Here is a 9,604-nt window from a genome sequence, read left to right as displayed (position 1 = left end):
AGGTGACCTTTCAGTGTGCCACTGAGAATATTTTGTCATGATATTGTCTAGGACTTTTGTGTCTTCTCCTAATGTGATTTCCATGAAGGTTCCACGGGAGGCGGAGTCCAAGATATTTCGAGAAGCAAAATTCAAACCAGCATAGAAGATTTGTATAATCATCCAAAGACTCAAGCCATGAGAGGGACAATTTCTAATCATCAATTTCATTCTCTCCCAAGATTGTGCAACATTTTCATGATCAAGTTGCTTAAAATTCATGATATCATTACAGAGAGAGATAATCTTAGCTGGCGGAAAATACTTGGATATATAAGCATCCTTGCACTTGTTCCAAGAATTAATACTATTTTTCAGCAAAGATGAAAACCAAGTTTTTGCTCGATCTCGCAACGAGAACGGAAATAGCTTCAATTTTATCACATCATTATCCACATCTTTCTTCTTTTGCATATCGCATAACTCAATGAAGGTATTAAGATGGGATGCGACATCTTCACTAGGAAGGCCGGAGAATTGCTCTTTCATAACAAGATTCACCAAAGCAGCATTGATTTCATATGATTCCGCACTAGTGGCGGGAGCAATCGGAGTACTAATAAAATCATTATTATTAGTATTCGAGAAGTCACAAAGTTTGGTGTTTTCAGTCATGGTGGCTTCAGCAAGCAGACAAGCACACAAGCGAACAGAAAGCAAGCGAAAGAAAAGGGCAAACGAAAAAGGAAAATATTTTTGTAAATTTTTGTTTTTCAGAAGTGGGGGAGAGGAAAACGGGAGGCAAAAAAGTAAATGCAAGAGATGAGTTTGCGATGGACTTGGACAAGCTTCACTTGATGCTCCCCGGCAACGGCGCCAGAAATTGGCACGTTGACGGGAGACTATTCTTGACTTGATCCTCCCTGGCAACGGCGCCAGAAATTCTTCTTGCTACCTCTTGAGCTTGCGTTGGTTTTTCCCTTGAAGAGGAAAGGGTGATGCAACACAGTAGCAGTAAGTATTTCCCTCAGTTTGAGAACCAAGGTATCAATCCAGTAGGAGTATCAAGCAAAGTCTCCACCGTACCTGCGCAAAAATAGCAAACTTGCACCCAACGCTACAAAGGGGTTGTTAATCCCTTCACGATTGATTGCAAGGTGAGATCTGAAGGTGGAAAGTGCAACAAAGTAAAAGTGTAAGGCTGAAAATATGATGTGAAGTAGACCGGGGGGCCATAGTGTTCACTAGAGGCTTCTCTCATGATAGCAAATATTACGGTGGGTGAACGAATTACTGTCGAGCAATTGATAGAACCGCGCAAATTCATGACGATATCCAAGGCAATGATCATACATATAGGCATCACGTCCGAGACAAGTAGACCAATACTTTCTGCATCTACTACTATTACTCCACACATCGACCGCTATCCAACATGCATCTAGTGTATTGAGTTCATGACAAACAGAGTAACGCCTTAAGCAAGATGACATGATGTAGAGGGATAAATTCATGCAATAGATATAAACCCCATCTTTTTACCTTTGATGGCAACAACACGATGCGTGCCTCGCTACCCCTTCTGTCATTGGGTAAGGTCACCGCACGGTATGAACCCAAAACCAAACACTTCTCCCATTGCAAGAATCATAGATCAAGTTGGCCAAACAAAACCCACAATCTCGAAGAGAATTACAAGTATATGAAATCATGCATATAAGACATCAGAAGAAACTCAAATAAGATTCATAGATAATCTGATCATAAATCCACAATTCATCGGATCTCGACAAACACACCACAAAAGAATATTACATCGCATAGATCTCCATGAAGATCATGGAGAACTTTGTATTGAAGATCCAAGAGAGAGAAGAAGCCATCTAGCTACTAGCTATGGACCCGAAGGTCTACGGTGAACTACTCACGCATCATCGGAGAGGCAATGGTCTTTGTGAAGAAGCCCTCCGTGTCCGAATCCCCCCTTCTGCAAGGCACCAGAACGTGCCCCAAATGGGATCTTGCGGAGACAGAAGCTTGCGGCCGCGGAAAAGTATTTTCGTGGCTCTCTCCCGTGGTTTTGGATTTTTCGGGGATTTATAGGCAGAATAAGTAGGGCAGAGGAGCTACAGGGGGCCCAGAAGCCTGCTAGGCGCGCCCCTAGGCCGCGGCTAGGGGGTTTGTGGCCTCCCGTGGTGCCCTCTGCCTTGGTTCTCAAGCTCCCTGCGTATCTTCTGTTCCGGAAAAAATCTTTTCGGAGGTTTTATTCCGTTTGGACTCCGTTTAATATTCTCCTTTGAAAAGGGTAAAAAACATGGAAAAAACATGGACTGGCACTTGGCACTGAGTTAATAAGTTAGTCCCAAAAAAGATATAAAAGGCATACAAAACATCCAAAGATTGACAAGATAATAGCATGGAACCATCAAAAATTATAGATACGTTGGAGACGTATCATCAAACATGTACAAACATTATAGTATCTACCAAGCACTTTTGACGATGACGAAGTCATCTATATACGATTATATTGACATAGGATCCAAGTAAGAATAATTGATCATATGTCATACTCATCGTTTAACCACAAGTGGGATTAGCACTTTTACATAAAGCTTTCAATGTATTGACATCTTAAGAGATGCTTATACTTAAGTCTTAGAGTAAAGCCCCCCCTTGATGTGACATTCCCCCTAAGAGGGATAAACTGACCTTGGTTTTTGTCAAAGAAGACTTCATGTAGGTGGATGCTCATTGTTGATGAAGATCATCTTGAGTTGGGAGAAATCCTTGTTGTTTCTTACTCTTCTCACATACATGGGTTAGTCCCAAAGCACAAGGCACATATGCTAGGACATCTATGGACATGGAGTGAAGTGCATGTGAGATGATGTCTAAAGATACACTAATTACCTTGTCCCTTGCTTACATTTGACGGAATGTGTGATTCCTTGAACTAATGCATAAAATGGGAGTTGATTGCATTTAGTTCTAGCCAAAATGTATAAGAGTGGATTTCATTGGTAGAGTCACCCCTCAAGAACTTCTCTAGTTCTTCTTCTTGGGGACCAACATCAACTTTATGGGGATCCTTGGAGTTGTGGTAACACTAGATGAAGTAGAGCTAGTAGTGTCCTTGGGAATCCACTTGACCTTGGCTTGGGGTTCTTCCTCGAATGAGTCAATCTCCTCTTGAAGCTTGCCCTTGCCCTTGTGGTCTTGTGGTAGAAGGTCATCTTGAGAGATTTTTCCCTTGGGGAGAGTAGGATTATACTTCTCCTTTTGGGGAACAAAGTTCGGATGGGGTATTAACCTTCTTCCCATTCAACTCCATTGGCATTGAAGTAGCTAACACCTTGATTCTTTCGATGCCCTCCTTTCTTGCGTACAATTTCCTCGAATTGCTTACTTCCAGTAAGACTCTTGAAGACACCTCTCTCTATAATTCCTTCCAATAAATCATTTTCTTGCTCAAGTGTAACTTGATTAAGAGAATGATTAGTCGAATCAAGAGAGATACTAGCAACAACATCATTTGATTTAACTTTAGGATCGTTGTTACTAGATGAAGAAACTTTCTTTCGTGTGTTACTAGTGTTCTTAGATTTAACTTGTGGAACAAAAGTAGACAATAGTAATCGTTTGGCTAGATAATAATAACTCTTCTTTCAAAGATCATCATTGATTGCTTTTAGAAACTCACGCTCTTGCTCTAAATTTAGCTTATCGAAGCCTAGCTTCTCACGAGTTCTTGCAAGGTCTCTATGATATTCTAGAGTAGTTTCATGAGCTAACTTAAGAGTGTTTAATTCTTTAGCTAGTTGTTCAATCTCTTTATTATCATCATCATTTGACTTCTCTTGACTTGTTGTGCATCTTATCTTTGTCCGTGAGTGACATTTCATGAGAAACAATCCTTCCAATGACTTCCGTTGGATTAATATCCTCGAAGTTGGGCATGATTTGGATCGATGTGCAAACGGCGTCGTATCTTTCATCCAATTCTCTAAGTATATTCTTAACGATGAATTTTTCGGTCATCTCTTCGCTTCCTAAGCCGACAATCTCATTTATGATGAGAGCTAGCCTAGAGTACATACGAGCGACTCCTTCACCATCCTTCATCTTGAACTTGTCAAGCTGACTTTGTAGCACATCCAACTTAGATTCCCCGACAGATTTTGTACCTTCGTGCATATCAACCAAAGTATCCCAAATTTCCTTTGCATTCTCAAGGCAGCTGATTTTGTTGAATTCTTTGGGACACGGGAAGTTGAACATAATGTCGCGGGCTTGAGCATTGTATTGCAACATCTTCAATTATTCTGTTGTTGCATCGCGATTCGGTTCCCTCTATCACCGGAGAAATCACCTTGCACATCAATACGAAAAACAACCCAAACAGCAGGGTTATGACCAAGAATACACATTTTCATCTTATGATTCCAACTAGCAAAGTATGTACCATAAAAATATGGACCTCTACGGTGGTAATTTCCCTCACTAGATGCCATACTCTCCTAAGTTGTGAAACCAATGTGATAGAAACCAAAGCTCTGATACAATTTGCAGGATCCGAAGTATGTCTAGGGGGGGTGATTAGACTACTTGACCAATTAAAAACTTAGCCTTTTCCCAATTTTAGTTGTGGGCCAGGTTTACCAATTATGACTAGTAAAGTTCACCCTACACATGCATATTTAAGTTATAGCAGCTCAAAGTAAAGACATGGAAATGTAATGTAGAGGGTAGGGAGGAAGATCAAAAGCAAAGGTTGACACAACGATTTTTGGCGTGGTTCCGATAGGTGGTGCTATCGAATGTCCACGTTAGTGGAGACTTCTACCCATGGAGGGTAATGGATGCGGGAGTCCACGGAGGGCTCCAACCACAAGGGGTCCATGAATAAGTAACCTTGTGTATTCCACCATGGCTTACGTCCACACAGGACTAGCGTCACTCAGGGTAGATCTTCACGAAGTAGGCGATATCCTTGCCTGTACAAACTTCTTGGTTCAAATCCACAAGACGATGTAGGAGGCTCCCAAGCAACACCTGACCAATGTAGGAGGTACCACCCTCCAAAAGGTAATAGATGCGGTAGAACGATGAACTCCTTTTTCTTATGCTTCAAAAGATAGTCTCCTCAACACTCAATCACTCACACAGATTTGGCATGGGTAGGAGACATTCATTTGGTGGAAAGCAACTTGGGGATACTAGAGATAAATTTTCAAATGAATGGATTGGAATCTCATGATCTCAACACATGAGTAGGTGGCAATCTCTCAGAAAAATGGATATGGCAAGTGTGTGTGTGTGTGTTCTGAGTGCTTCCTCTGCGAATGAGAGGAGGTGGAGTGGTATATATAGGCATCTCCCAAGATCCAACCATTACAACATTATTGCCCAACTCGGTGACACCAAAATGAATCTCGGTGGTACCGAGTTGCACTAAATGTGGCAACTTTTGAATTCTCAGTGAGACCGATATATAAATATCGATGGTAACTATTCGATGACCTAGGGCAGTTTCCAATTCTCGATGGTACCGATTTCAATCTCGTGAAGTTTGATTCTTGAAATAAAGATACCAGAAAGTTGGTCACTGTCTTTCAGTGGCACCGATATGGAAGTTGGTGGTACCAAGAGAGTAAGGTTTGGCAAATGATTTGTCACTAGGAAAATCGGTAGGGCCGAAATAGAATTCTTGGTGGCACCGATTTTGATGTGAAGGATTTGGACAGAGATATTTGTGGGAGAATGACTGAATAATTTTGGTGGCTATTTCTAAGAACTTGAGCAACCAATTCATCATAAATACCTCGCCCCTTTTAATAGTATTGGCTTTCCTATGGACTCAAAAGTGATTTCTCACAAATATGAAATGTAGAGTCCACTTGATTGAAGCTTGGCCAATCATATTCCTTTCCTTGCATCAAGGGGTTTCTCCTCACAATTCTTTTAGCCAATGCATGTTTGAACTTCTTTGAAATATACTTAGATAGAATCATTAGTTCAATGATACATATGTTGTTATTAGTTATCAAAACCACCTTAGGGAGCAATTTTGCTTTCACATTGTTGGTTAGTTTGGTTGCTGCCTCCACAACTCGACAACTTCTGAATCCTATATATACCTAAGCGATTTATCCTCACTATCATATTTATCTTAACATGCAACCTGTCCACATCATCATGTAGGTCCATCGTGTAAAAACTCTCTTCCACTAACTATTCATGCACATGCTCCCATTAGCTCTTCATGCGCATGCAACCGATCACAAATAACCATTAACTTTTTTTCCTATACCCTCTGAAGTAAGTACGCCATTCTAGGTTTCTTTTGCTATCTGTTTATGTCTTAACGTCATACGAACCACTCCAAATGTTCTACGCGAGCTCCCATCCAACCATTTGATTATACTTCACATGTTGTTAATGTGATGTATTTCGAAATCCCAAACACCCATATTTTCTCATTTCCATTCTCTTGTGCTTCATGTCCATTTTTTTCTTCAAAAAGTCATAGAATTGTGCTAGATGTCTTCATTCCCTTGAAACCCGATCTTCCAAGCAACCTTTTTAATGACGGAACTAAGCTTCACCTAATGATGAAGCATCCATTCTCGGGCACAAGACACCAAAAATAAAAAGAATTATAGCTACCTGGGTATATTACACTGAATTGGTGTAGTGCACTACACACACTTGATCCGGTGAGAAGCATGATTTACTCAAAAGTGGGCCTCATGAATTGCAAGCAACTTTTTTATATAGAAAATCAATTTATGAGATAACTCACATTTTATTTTTCTATGCGACAATCTTTTTAACGAATGCACATCCACATTTCCTATCATTTCTATAGGTTTAGCGAAGGGTAGCGGTGTCTCCACTATCTCTACTCAACGTTGTTATCGTCACATATCGCCTCGCCCATATATTGTCAAGTTAATAAATTAACAAAACAAATATCATACTCATTTTTGGATTTTCACAAAAATTAGATGTTTACTCTAAACAATATTTCTTTAAAAAATTATCATCAAATTATACTATGTTTGATAAGTTTTCTCATTTTCTAAAACATCAAATTATTTGTTAACAGTTCCTTCAGCAATGCGCGGGGTATCATCTAGTTAATTACAAAATTGAGAAATCTGTAAGAAAGTGTTTACATGAAATATATTTAAATACTTAATGCTTTACACGGCATGGGAAGGCCAGCGTGCTAGTTTTCTTGTTGGAAATGGGCATACTGCAAACGAGTGCATATTTTTTGCTCGTGGGCTCCTTGGAGAGCATAGAAAAATAGAAAAAATATATTTTAGAAAATCAAGTTCTTTTCTATGAAAACTTATACATGGTCACTAAATTTTGTATTTTTTAATCAAATAATATGGTTATTTATAAGTTGAACAAAAAGAAACAAATTTCCAACGAAATACAAGCCCATTGAGATATAGATATATTTGTTTTTGTGTAGCCATGTATAAAAATATATTGTTGTGAAATTTCATAAATCCGTAGTATGCATGCACATTTTTCTGCATTTTAAGCTGCCTGAATTTGAATTCTCAAAAAATGAAATAAAAAATAAATAAAATGATTATGTGCATCATATGAATATGATGTAGCGGCCGGGGTTTAGTGTTCCTTTTTATTTCAACCGTACATATAGCCATACATACAGAATTTCAGATTCCAAGTTATTCCAACCTACTACCTCTCAGGCAAGAGATGCCTTATCCTCAGCTAATTAAAGCAGACAACATGTTATGCTGTTTGCATGTTCCTCCCTTTTCAGCTGGCCCGCTGTTGATTTTGAATTTGTTTTCAGATTGCAGGCCCCAGCCTTTCCTCCGATTCATCACACACCTTAGGTGATTGGAAGAGTCAGTAAGCAATGGATTGCAGCCCTGAAAGGCTAAAACCTCGCCTCAGCCCACTACCGACGCCACCACCGTCACCCACCAACCCTACGACGAGCTCTTTCCAATCCAAGGCTCCAATGCTCGCCGAGCAAGAGAGAACAGGGAAAGAAGCAAGACAAGGTGGTGCAGTGAAGTAGGGAACTAACAAGAGAAGAACGGTATGCCAGCGAGCCACACTGACCCACTCGAGTGAAAACAAGACTAGAGATGTAGCAAAGTGACTGCTGCTTACCGTTGTCTGAGAATATTCCTCTTCGACCGGAGCTGTTTGTACAGTATAAAGTGAACAAAAGGCCAGCTGAGATTGGCATTCGTCGAACTCTAGAGTGACGTGATAATGACGTCTCCAAGTTGAGCGTCGCTCCTTTTACCTAACTTGCATGGTACGTGTAGATCTCGCCGCTCACAAAGGCGTGTCTTGTATTCTTTCTCATGAGTCGTTGTGGAGAGCACATGAAATGGCTTCGGTCCTTAATTAGCAGAAACATAGAGCGAAGGGTTACTTAGCAAAAATAATAATTCATGAATACGCTAGATGCATATCATTTTATTGATAGGTGAGGAGAAAAATACAAGGTTGTTAGTCATGGCGCATGGAATTGCCATGACCGTGATCGAGCAGAGGAAGAGTGGATGCTCAGCCCCGAGATACATATGGGGAGCACCTTCAACAACAGACCTAAAATATGGCTTTCTAAATCCATTTTAGATAGAGGAGAGAGAAGTTTTTGGAAACCAATATTATTTCCTCTTTTAAAACATACATAAAATCTGATACAATATTTTTAGAATGACATCACACATAAAGATCCCCCACGATACCGTGTGATGGGTGGCGGTGTTGGCCGTGAATCTGGCGTCTCAGTCAGTTCCGTTGCAGCGTGTCTTCGATCGGCCGGCGACACATGATGTGACCTGTGTCAGGGCGGCTAGAGGCTCTCTACCAGCATTTTGGCAGCGTCGTATGTCTACACGGCAAGGCTTCGTCATGATCCAGTCAGCAACGAGATCGGATTGCAGCGGCTTCCAGTGAAAATGGTGCTAACTGTTGGGGAACGTTGCATGGGAAACAAAAAAATTTCTACGCACAGAAAGACCTATCATGGTGATGATTATCTACGAGAGGGAGATCGGATCCACATACCCTTGTAGATCTCTAAGAGGGAAGCGTTAAGAAACACGGTTGATGTAGTGGAACGTCTTCGCGATCCAAATCGCCGAAGTCCCACGACCCGTCCCGATCTAGCGCCGAAAGGGCGGTACCTCCGCGTTCATCACACGTACAACTCGATGACGATCTCCGCCTTCTTGATCCAGCAAGAGAGACGAAGAGGTAGCTGAATTCTCCGGCAGCACGACGGCTTGGCGGTGATGATGGTGGAGCTACTCCGGCAGGGCTTCGCCGTGCCGTACGATCTAGCTACGAGGTGTCAAAAGTAGTGGAGGGAGAGAGGGCTGCACAAAGGCTTGAGTTGCAAAAACCCTAAAATCCTCCACTATATATAGGAGGAACCAAGGGGTTGTTGGCTTGCCTCGTACGCCAAGGAGGAGCTTCGGCCGAGGCAAGGAGGGAGGAATCCTCCTCCAATTCGGTTTGATGGAGGACTCATTCCTATCTTATCCACCTCCTTTTTTTTATTATTTCTTTGGCCGAAATAGCCTTATTAGGCTGGCCTCACCAGCCCACT

The sequence above is a fragment of the Hordeum vulgare genome, chromosome 6H (assembly GCF_904849725.1).
Source record: "Hordeum vulgare subsp. vulgare chromosome 6H, MorexV3_pseudomolecules_assembly, whole genome shotgun sequence".
Classification (NCBI taxonomy): Eukaryota; Viridiplantae; Streptophyta; class Magnoliopsida; order Poales; family Poaceae; genus Hordeum; species Hordeum vulgare.
This window is presented reverse-complemented; position numbering follows the sequence as displayed.